Below are 12,205 nucleotides of genomic sequence, written 5' to 3'. Positions count from 1 at the left end.
AAAGGGAAAGATATCAAAAAATTTGTGAACACTTAAAAAAAATTTTATAGTTTATATTTATTTTTGAGACAGAGACAGAGCATGGGTAGGGGAAGGGCAGAGAGAGAGAGAGGGAGACACAGAATCTGAAACAGGCTCCAGGCTCTTAGTTATCAGCACAGAATCTGATGCGGGTCTTCAACCCACAAACTGCCAGATCATGACCTGAGCCGAAGTTGGACCCTTAACCGACTGAGCCACCCAGGCACCCCAAAATTTGTGAACATTTTAAAAACCTCCATGCCCCTATGTAAGATATCATTATTTCTTTTTGCCTTCAAGATTGGTCTTATCATTGGTTTTTATAAGTTGGATGTTGATGAGCCTAAATATGGTTTCCTTTGTGGTTCTATTTGGTATATGTTGTATATCTTGAATCTATATATTAGGTTTATTTGATAACTTTAGAGAACTTTTAAACATCATTTCTTCAGATATTGTTTTTGCATTCTTTTCTCCTTTTCATTTTTGAATTCTGTTTACCTTTCTTATGTTCTCCCATCAGTTTCTGAGATTTTATTACTTTTTATTCATATGTTTTTTTGTTTGCTTGTTTTGTTTGTTTTGATTGAGTACTTTCTATGAATTTATATTTAAGCTCACTGATTCTTTATGTTTCCTTCCCAGCCAGACCTTCTTCGAGCTTACCCAGTGAACTTTCATTTTTCATGGTCACTTCTGGTTTCAGCCACTTCCTGGTTGTCTAGGGAGAGGGTTGTTTTCAATCTTGTGACTGCTTTTTCAAGCTAGGTGGAGTCTAAAGTGATACTCATTACCTTCCTCACCAAAATACTCTCCCCATGAGACATTTGATTTTAGCAGAGTTTTCGGAGGAAATGAGTGGACTGCAGATAAATTTATACTATAACAACATAACTTTCACCTGATTACTGTAAAAATTCCTTTAGATTTAGCATATTTTTAACGTTAGCTTTAGTCTCAAAGCTCATCTGTCTTCTCTTCCTTTCTTCTCCTCCAATATCCACTAATTTATTTTCTTTCTTTTTTTGCTTCATGTCAGAACAACTTAGCTTTTTTGTACATTGACAAGGTCCTTAGATCCCTTTCCTTTCCATTTTGATCACTCAAGTCAGACAAATATTTAAGGTGTTTTCCAAAACATGTAGGTTTTTCCATTAAGAGGATTTCTGATGTTGACTATAAAAATTATAAAATTTATCATATTACATTCTCCTCGGTTTCAGCAGACCATGGCCCCTCCCTGCGGTGTCTCAGGGCAAAGATCATCTTGCAGAACTAAGGATATAGGCCACCACCTAGGGCCATGGGAATAATAATGGCACACAAGCTGGATGAGAGGGTGGAGTACTGAGCTAAAGAGGATTATTCTTAAGTCTTAAGACATACTGGAATTTTTCTTGCTAGGTTTTAGACTTCCTTGATGCTTAACACCTGTTTCTTTTTGCCGATTTTCCCCCTTTGAAATGGGAATGTCTATACTGTGCTTGTCCCACCATTGTAATTTGTAATTTGTTGTTTTAACAGATTCATGACTGGGGAGGAATTTTGCTTCAGGATGAATCATAACCTGAGTCTTACCCTTATCTGAGTTAGATTATATTTAGGTGATATTTTGGACTTGGGATTGATACTGGAATGGGTTATGTCTTTTGGAGCTATATGTATGGATGAATGTATTTAGAATGTAATGGACATAAATTTTGGGGGTCAGAGGGTAGAAAGTTACAGAATGAATTGTGTCCTCCAAATACAGATGCTGAAACCTTAATCTCCAATATGACTGAGTTTGAGCATGGGGCGTTTAAGGAGATAATTAAGGTTAAATGAGGTTATAAGGGTAGTGCCCTACTCCAATAGGAGTAATGTTTCTATGAGAAGAGGAAGAGACAACAGAACTCCCTCTATCCATGCACATATACAAAGAAAAAGCCATTTGAGGATAAAGTGAGAAAGGGGTTGTATGTAAAGCAAGATGAGAGATCTCACCAGAAATCAACCCTACTGTTACCTTGACCTTGGACTTCCAACTTCCAAACTGTGATGAAATAAATTTCTGTTGTTTTAGTCCCTCAATCTTTTTTTTTTTTTTTTAATGTTTATTTAGTTTTGAGAGAGAGGGGGAGAGAGAGGGAAAGAGAGAGCACAAGCAGGGGTGGGGTGGGGTGGAGGCAGAGGATCCAAAGCAAACTCCTCACTGATAGCAAAGATCCCTATGGAGGGCTCAAACTTAACAATGCATGAGACCATGACCTAAGCCAAAGTTGGATGCTTAACAGACTGAACCACCGAGGCACCTCAAGCCCCTCAGTCTTTGTATTTTTCATTTTTCTGGGAGTAAATGTCTAAGAGATGGATTGCTGAGTTACATAGTATGGCTGCGTCTAACTGAATGAGAAAAAGACAGACTGTTTTCTAGAGTACCTATAACATTTTCATCCCCACCAGGAATATATGGGATCCCATTTGCTTTGTATTTTCACCAGTACTTGCTTTGTCAGTATTTTATGTCACATTATACACCGTTCTGATAGGTGTAAAGTAGTATCTCATTGTGGTTTTAATCTACATTACACTAGTGGCTAATCATGTTCAACATATTTTTATCACCTTATTTGCCATATTTGTATTTGGTGAAGTTTTTCTTCATGTCCTTTTCACAGTTTATAATTGATTGTTTGCTTTCTTAGTGTTGTATTTTCACCCCTTATTATGTACACTGTATATGAGTTCTTTGTAAACATGTCTTTCCAGTTTGATGGTTATTTTTCTTCTAAACAGGATATTTCACAGAGCAAAAGTTTTAAGTTCGATGACATTTTCTTTATCAGTATTCTTTTTACTTGTGTTATATTGAAGAACTTTTCACCCAATCTCAAATCATGAAGATTTTCTTAAATTATTTTTTGTAAAAGTTTTAATTTTTTGTGTTAGATTTAGATCTTTGATTCATAATATAAAGCATAAGGTTTAGTTTGAAATACATTTTTTTTGCAAATGATGTACAACTAGTCCAACAATATTTGTTGACAAGACTTTATCTATTGAATATCTTTTGTGTGTTGATCAGACATGAAATTGACATATTTATGTTCCTGTTTCTGGATTCTGTATTCTATTTTTTAAATGTTTATTCATTTTTGAGACAGAGAGAGACAAAGTGTGAGCTGGGGAAGGACAGAGAGAGGGAGACACAGAATCCAAAGCAGGATCCAGGCTCTGAGCTGTCAGCACAGAGTCTGATGTGGGGCTCAAACCCACAAACCTGAGCCAAAGTCGGATGCTTAACCAACTGAGCCATCCAAGTGCCCCTCTATATTCTATTTTTGATCTATATGTGTGTTCTTTGACCAATTCTACAGTGGATTGATTACTGTATCTTTAAAGTATGTCTTCACACTGGGTAATAGGACTTATTTAAATGAATTTTTCTTTATCAGAATGCATTAGCTACTTTATTCCTTTGCTCTTATGACTTAATTATCTTTGCCCTTGAAGTTTCTGTACCCCATAGATTTTAAATCAAATTATGCAAAAAAACTCAAATTTTTGTTGATATTACAAGAAATGTATTGATCAATTCATGGATAGTTTATGATTCCTACTTTAAGTCTTCCAGTTCATGAACTTGGTATGCATGTCAACTTATTTAGATCTTTTAAAAAATTTCTTCTATCAGTGTTTTATGGTTTTCAGCAAGCGTATCTTGTACATGTTTTATCAGATATATACCTATAAGCATTTCTTTTATGTTATAATTACTTTAAATGGTTTATTTGGCAGATTTCAATTTTGCAGCTCTAGTATATTTACATAACCATTTACTGCTTCCTTTTTTTTTAAGGAACAGGTTATCAGTGTATGATTAATATTTTGAAAACTGCATATATTTTATGTATATAATTTGATGAGTTTGCATGTATGCAAACACTCATGAAACCACCACCACAAGCAAACTAAGAGACATATTCGTCACCTCCAAAAGTTTCCTTATGTGTCTTGTGTTTGTGTGGTAAGAACATTTAATATGTGATCTAGTCTCTTAATAAAATTGTAAGTGCACATACATTATTGTTGATAATGGGCATTACTACTGCTTTCTTGTGATATGTGTCAGCATGATGTATCTTTCTTTCATTCTTTTATTCTTTTATCCTGACTCTAGTTTTACTTCAAGTAAGTTTCTTGTAGATAGCACATAGGTTGTACTTCTGATCTGTTGATTAAATCTGTTTTTAAGTTGGTTTCTTTTTAGACCACTTAAATGTGCTATAGTTATAGATATACTTGAATTTGGATTGATTGCTTTATTAGTTGGTTTCTGGTTGTTCTTTCTATTTTCCATTCCTGTATTTATTTTTTTTTTCACTTTAAATCATTTTAGTCTATTTACAACAATGATGACTATAACTCTTTGTAATTTTTAATGTTTTCTCTAGTAATAACAATTTACACTTTACTATACACAGTCTATTTTGAATTAATATTTTACTACTTAATTTGGATAAATCTTACCACCATAGAGGTCCTTTAGCCCTCTATATTACATATACATACATGAAAACCACATTGTACAATTTCATAATTTTGCCTTCAACCCTTCAATGTATTTTCAAGAACCTAAGAAGAGATCAATATTCTCTTCATCCATAATTTTACCAGTTCTATTATACTTTTTTAATTCCTGATCTTCCGAGGATTTTTTTTTTTTCATTTGTCTTCTATCTTAAAAATGTCCTTTAGCCATTGTTTTAGAATGGGATTGCTGACTATGGATCCTTTTGGAAATGGACTACAAACCAGGGTTTTGAATACTTAAAGGAAAAAAAAAACTAGATGGTAAATATATAAAGAAATCACTATAATTACATTTGGCACATGGTTTTTGCTCACAAGTTTGTTGTGAATTGGAACATGAATTTATATATATATCACTTTCAAATTTATTGAACCAGTGTTACATCAGCTTACATTACAAAATGTTGACACAGTTGATTATGCTATTAGGAATAGTATTTAAAAAACATAAGCAAAAACCAAATATATCCACAGCATAATTTTATGTAGCATTCTTAGTTTTTAAGTGTTATAACACCTTGGGTATTTTTTTCCAATATAACCCTGAAGTAAATGTTGCCAGATATTTTCAAAAATAGTTTCTCAGTATTATACTGATGTTATCCGATCATAGTAAAAATGTGAAAATGTTAAAGGCCACATTTCAGTCTGAAATGTTTTCAGTCTGTCATTTACATATTTTTATTTGGCATATTTTTAGGCTAATTTTCTTATTCCTGGCTCAGGAGTTCTGTTAAAACTATATGGAATGCAGTCTCTCTGAACTAATGTAAAAATGAAAGCATTACTTATAGCTCCTTTGCCCTACTGGGGAAGCTTTCCAGGTGAATGTTGTTTCTCATGTGCCCAGAAGAACAGAACTAATAAACTCATGTTTCCTTAGGGATAAAAGCAGCGGAGGGTGGAATCTTAGGATACAGATCATAAAAGCGCCATGTTGATGATTTCACTTTTAAATCTGATAAGCTACATGGTTAGTTAACCCAGGTAAATATGACACAAATATCTTTTTTTAATCTTCTTACAGAATTAACAGTTATCAATTTTGTGTCTTAGAGGATTATTCTTAAAAATCCGTATTTCAAATTAAAAAAGTCAAAGCATAATTACTATATTGATTTCGTTCTTAATCACTAAAAATATTGTGCATGGAGTTATTAAACATAATCAGCATTTATTTCCTCATTTACACAACTTGTAAAAATAATGCTGCTGCTAACTTTCAAAATGTTATTATAATGATCAAATCAGTGAATAAATGTAGTCTTAATATTGTGCCTGACACATAGCAAGCCACAGAAATAATGTTTATTATTGTTATTTTGTGAATGTGTTACTGTTTCTTTATGTAATGAATTATCAATAGTTTTGAAATATGTGTGAGGTGATATCATGATTTTATAAATATTTTAGAAGGAAGGATTTATACAATGAGATTCAAACACACTGAAATTTTGATGGGATTCTAAAAGGAAGTAAATATCCTGATTAGATAAAAATCTCCAAAGAAGTTCAGCTTTTTAGTTCATCAAGTAAGCTGTATGACTTGTAGACTAATGAACACACACAGAAATAGTAACAGAAGTATCCATAGAGCTTTCATTTCATTTAGATATTACGTGGACAAGTAGGTAAACCTCATTTAGAAATCAGCAATTAGTATGTAGCAGTTTACTTGCTTAAAACCTCTTCATTTGTAATGAGGCTAATTAATCACATCCACAGAGCTGAGATTAGGCCCTATAAGATAGTAGGATAATTCTAGAACAAAGAGATAATGTCATCAGTGTTTGTTAGGGTTAAATAGTATACTCAGACTGTCACATGTCACTTCTCTAGGCATTTCATAAACACACTACAAGGTGTTAATAGTTTAGTATTATCACCAGGTGTATTTTTTCTCATCAGACTTTCCCAAAGTCCAGTTTACATAGAATGAAATGCATAGATTATATGTGTATAGCTGAATAAGTTTTGACACATTATATGACTTTGTCACCCCTGAAAACAAGACATTACACACCTTTCCATCACCTCCAATTCCCCCCGTGTTTGTTTTTTTTCATCCTTCTTTATCCCTAGTGCCAAGCAACCAGTGATCTGTTTTTTTTTTTTTGTCACTATTAGTTTTTCTTGTTCTAGAATTACAAATAAATGGATGCATACAATTTTTGACTTTCTTTACTCAACAGCATTTTTGAGGTCCGTCTATATTATGATGTGCATTAATATTCCATTAAGTTGTTGTTCTATAGTCTCTCTTTGTATAAATAGATCAGTTTATCCATTCACCTTTTGAATTTGGGTTGCTTCCAATTTGGGTTTATTATGAATAAAGCTGCTGTGAATATTCATTTACAAGTTTTTGTATATACATAAACATTTCTTTCTCTTGGGTAAATATGTACGAATAGAACTACTGGGTCATTTGTACTAAGTTCATGTTTACATTTTTAAGAAAGAAGTTTGCAGATTGGTTACGACCTTATCACAAACAATATACATATTTTCTCCTAGCCTGTGGCTTTCTTTTACATTCTCATATGGTATATTTGAAGAGCAGAAAGTTTTAAATTTGAGACTGTCCAATTTATCAATTTTTCTTTTATTGTTAGTGCATTTTATCTAACCTACGGTTGCGAAGGTGGTTTCTCATATTTTCTTCTAGACGTTAAGGTGATTTAGCTTTTATATTTAGGTCTATGATCTGTTTAAATGTAATTTTTCAGCCTGATGTTTTCTTATGGATACCCAGTCATTTTAGTGATACTTCTTTGAAAGGCATTTCCTTTCCCCATAGAACTACATTGACATGTTTGTTCTAAATGAATAGATGTTTATGTGTCCATCTGTTTTGGACATATAGTTTTTTAATTGTTCAGGTTGTTCACTTATTCTAGTGCTGTATAAAAAACCACCTCAGACTTTAAAGTTATAAAGCAGCATTTATTTTGTTCATGAATGTGAAATTTGAGTAAAGTTTAGAGGGGAGAGTTTATCAATATTCCACTCAGTATGAGCTGTGGTATCTCAAAGGCAGGAGGATGGAATCACTTGAAGGCTCATCACTATAGATCTTGCAGTTGGTGCTAGTAGTCACCTTGATGTCATCTGTGGCTCTCAGCCGGAATACTGGCACACATCCTGTCTGCGTACTGTGAGATTCCTCACTAACTTGTGGCTGAGTTTCAAGGGAGAGCTAGGTGAAAGTTGAATCCTTTTTATGACCTGTGAAAGTCACATAGCATCACTTTTATCTTATTCTATTAGAGAAGTTTCACTTCATTTCCCTGTAGGAAGGAAGCCCAGATTCTCTTTTGGTGGAAGGAGTGGTCCAGATCGCATTGTAAGAAGTGCTTGTAGTATCAGGTACATTGTTGCATTCATTTAAGACAATAAAATCTACCTTATTAGCATAGAGGTTTTTTCACATATTTTGTAAGTATTTTAGGACTTTTTCCTTTTATAAATCATAATATATTGTTCTAGTATTTATAATAAAACTGTGTTTTTGTATCTTAAGAGTTTGTTAAATACAACATTTTCAAGAGTTTTGTACATTTTCAAGAATGCTATTAGAAGAGAAGACCTGAGTATAATGATGATGTAAACAGGAATTCAATAAAAATTTTAGAAGTCTAGAAACAACATTTTGGTGAAGCTAAGGCTACTAATTTTGTACTTGCCTATTGGTTCTATATATTGGGCCCTAGCCACTCATTTAAATGGTTACCTGCTTATTTTGAAAATGGAAACTTTTTGATATCTTTCTTCTCATAGAATGTGTATAATCTTGCTCATAATCTTGTGTAGGTTTTCTATGCTACAATAGAAATTTTTATATTTAAATATGTCAGGAAGAAGCACCTGGGTAGCTTAGTTGGTTAAATATCTGACCTTTGATTTAAGCTCAGGTCATGATCTCATGGTTTGTGATTAGAGCCCCACTAACCGCACAGAGCCTGCCTGGGATTCTCTCTCTCTCTTCTTTGCTTTCTGCCCTCCCCCATTAGTGTGTGAGTGACTGTGCACACTTTCTTTCTCTCGGGCTCTCTCTTTTTCTCAAAATACATACATACATACATACATACATACACTTTAAAAAATGTCAGGAAAAATCTTGATTTCTGTGTAAAGATTAGTATGTCTAATAATTGAATGGTTTCATTTTGGTTAAGTATGGAAAGAAAAGACTTAAATTTGTTGTCAGTTATTCCTTACTTTGGGCAAGGTATCAGATAGATTCTGTAGGTTTTGGTGAAATTGGATTATAGGAAGGCTTATTTTGTTAATTATGACATACTTCTAGCTGTTAAAATTTCTGGTCTAATCTATATCAAAACATTAATCTCATGCAGTCCAGTATATCGCTCTGTTTTCCTTTACTTTTAGACATTGGATATTAGCAGAAAAGGGCGAAGATCTTGTTGTTTAGTTGGTATCTACTGCACCTATCAGTCTGATAGATTCCTAAACATGGAACCTTGTGTGAGGCCTAAGTGATTTCTTCCTCTGCTCCCCATGGGAAACTTTGCACTGGGCAGTGTAAGCACAAGCAATGTACACTCCCAAATTTTAGGAGTTACAATCTTGCTTCCAGCTTTATACACTTGTGTCTTTTACCACTTTTCTGCCTTTAATAGGACACAGTTTGGAGCTGGTTATCTTCTAGGTGATCCAGCATTGCTATCTTCCACATTGTTAATCTGCCTGCCAGGAAATTAATATATCCTTGTCAAGCAAATGATAAAAATTAAGTTTTTAGTAATGATGACTCTTTTTTCTGTTATAGAATGTTTTGTTCTGCCACCTGCCTTCTACATTTCCAGGAGTGAAGAAAGCACCAGATTTATATTTTAACTTATGCCTTAGGAAAAATAGGCAAGGTGTTCCTTCTTGTAGGGCTCTCAGCCTCTGTGAGTAATTTTCTTGGAGTCTTCCTACTTCTGTCTGGTAGGGAATAATCCTCTTCATGTAGGAGAAGGAAAAAACCACAATATTCTTTTTGGGTTGATACCTTGCTGCTATGAATTCCCAGATTTACTTTGTAAATTTTAAATAATCTTTTTATTTAGGTTAGAGGTAAATTATGGATTTTGGCTGAAGGATTGTTTTGGTCACTTTTAAAAAGTCCTGGTCAAAGTATCTTCTCATTCTCATTCTCTGCAGATAGCTTGTACTTTCTGCCCTTAGTTTTTGCTCTCTGCAGAAATATTGTGATGGCATAAAATGTTCCACGCAGATTTCTGTTACTTAGTTTACAAGATAAAGTCTGCTAACAAGAGACTGAAAATGATTTCCCTACACTTGTTGTTTTTTTTTTTTTTTATTAATGGAAAGTTGTATCCCCTTCTACATTTAACATGCTTTTCTACATTAAGTATTGGTTTATTATTTTTACTTGTATTGAACTGTGGCAGTATATTTCTTCAATAATAGTTGTTATATTTTAAATGTTAACAAAAGTTTAGCACCATACCTTTAAAAGGTTTATGAATGAGCCTCCACACAATAGTAGGAAATAACTATGTTTGCTTTACCTACTGGACCTTTGGATCCAGCAGAAAGAATAGTTGAAAGGACATAACTATAGACCTGGCTTGGCCAAATTCTCATTCCATGACCTCTAGGTCATCAAGTAAGAATATAATTTCTTCCTCTGTGAAGTGACATTTTGTGTTACTACCAGTTCAATACCATGATTTTAAGTTTTTCTAGAAAGACTTTACTTTTATAAGAAAATAAATTTGCCCAGTGTTTTTTTTTAAAAAGAATATTAGTTCTTAATAGTGTAAACTTCACTGAGACTAGCTTGGATTGTGAGGTTGTTTTTTTTTTTTTTTTTCTTTTAAACTGTGTCACAATAAAATTCAAAACTGTTCCCTATGCATCTTTTATCCACAGGACCAGCTCAGTGCCTAGGAACACAGTGGGTACACAATGTATGCTTATTCAAAGAAAGAGTAAATAAATATATTTCATTTGCAGTGAAATTCTGGGACTTCCCTAGTTTTCTATTATGAGGTATTAGTAATTTCCTCTAAATAAGTGAATAGATTTATGAATGTATCATTGACATCTTTTGGCTGTGATTCATTATTACATAAACAGTATGAATTTCATTCCCTACCAAATGTACACATGTGAATTAGAACAATATATTTGGTTTTTCTATTCATATACACCAACTGAAAAGTATTGTAGGTTATATGTGTGCATTGGTGATTATATATGAAGAAATGTTAATTTTAATTCAATCCCCCTAAAAGTATTTTTAAGTATACTTTTTATTTAATAAAAGATAATTTTAGAAATCTTTTATCAAGTAAAAATGGATTGTGGTATTTGTGTTTTCTTCTCCTTTGGATGCTTCTAAACTACTCCCATTTACTATCACTTTGGTAGGTTGTGTAGCTTCTGTCATTGCTTCTTGACACCTGAAGGATTATTTCTAGAAATTAGGCTCCAATGGAGAAATATATATATATGATATTTCAAAAAATAATTCCTTTGTGACATATGCAATTCAGTACTATCTTAGGATTTATAACAACTTTGTGGAGAAGAATCAATAACTTTAACTTGATTCTAATAATAAACACTTTGTTTTGATGAAGAAAATTCCATTTATTTTATGTTCCAAAAGGATAATATTAGACAAGCTGTTTATTCCCAAGGTATATAAAGGAGTCATTCTAAGCATTAAAGTCAGAAACAAATTCATTGATCCTGAGAGTTGGCCTAAGGCATCTCCTAAAAACTCTAATAAATCCCATTTGTGTTTATTTTTATAGTTCATCTTAGCAGAATTTTTCCAAAAAAAAACAAAACAAAATATGATTGACATTCCATCCAGTTGTGAACTTCTGAGCTTCAGGCTAGAATGCCTTTAACCTTAGGAGGTGAGCTATCTTCATACTTGTATGAGTCTACAGAATTTATAGCTCTTTCCACCACCTTCTTCAAAGAGATTAGTCTCATCTCAGGAATCAGAACCTTGTTTAGTGAATGAGTAAGGTTGGTAGTTAAGCCCATGATATGTCTCAGTCTTGAAGACTCTAGTGTTTCCAAACTTCCAGCAAAGTCAACTCTTCAGAGTCCACTGAAGGCTATTAAACCTTGTTATTAACAACTCTTATTATATCTACTGTCTATCGGTCCTTAGTATTTTGCTGTCTTAGAAACTTCATCTTTCATCTTTCATTATTATATTGAGTGGACATTAACTCCATACCTGATCATTTTTTTTTAAATACTCTATTTCCCTTCCTATAGCCTCAGACATTATTCATTATAGTATTTTTAAACAGACCTCCTATACCAGACACAGATGGCTTTTTGATTTAAAGACTGATCCTGGGGGAAGAATTATGTCTTCATCCCTAAAAACATAGCATCTGGGAATTTCATGATGTTTTAAGTTAATATTCCTTCCCAAGAGATAATATGGACTGTCATCAAAGTGATTATTTAAAGAATTAAGAGAATGCTGTGCTCATTTTGAAAAAGAGGTATAATAAAGACATATTTATACATAAATATACATAAAATATTAAAAAGAAGAAAATAATAAGTCATTTTATTGAACTTGTATAAGGACAAATTGACA

Source organism: Crocuta crocuta, unplaced genomic scaffold, assembly GCF_008692635.1.
Source record: "Crocuta crocuta isolate KB4526 unplaced genomic scaffold, BGI_CrCroc_1.0 scaffold742, whole genome shotgun sequence".
Classification (NCBI taxonomy): domain Eukaryota; kingdom Metazoa; phylum Chordata; class Mammalia; order Carnivora; family Hyaenidae; genus Crocuta; species Crocuta crocuta.
The sequence above is the reverse complement of the archived record's forward strand: the minus strand, read 5'-3'. Positions refer to the sequence as shown.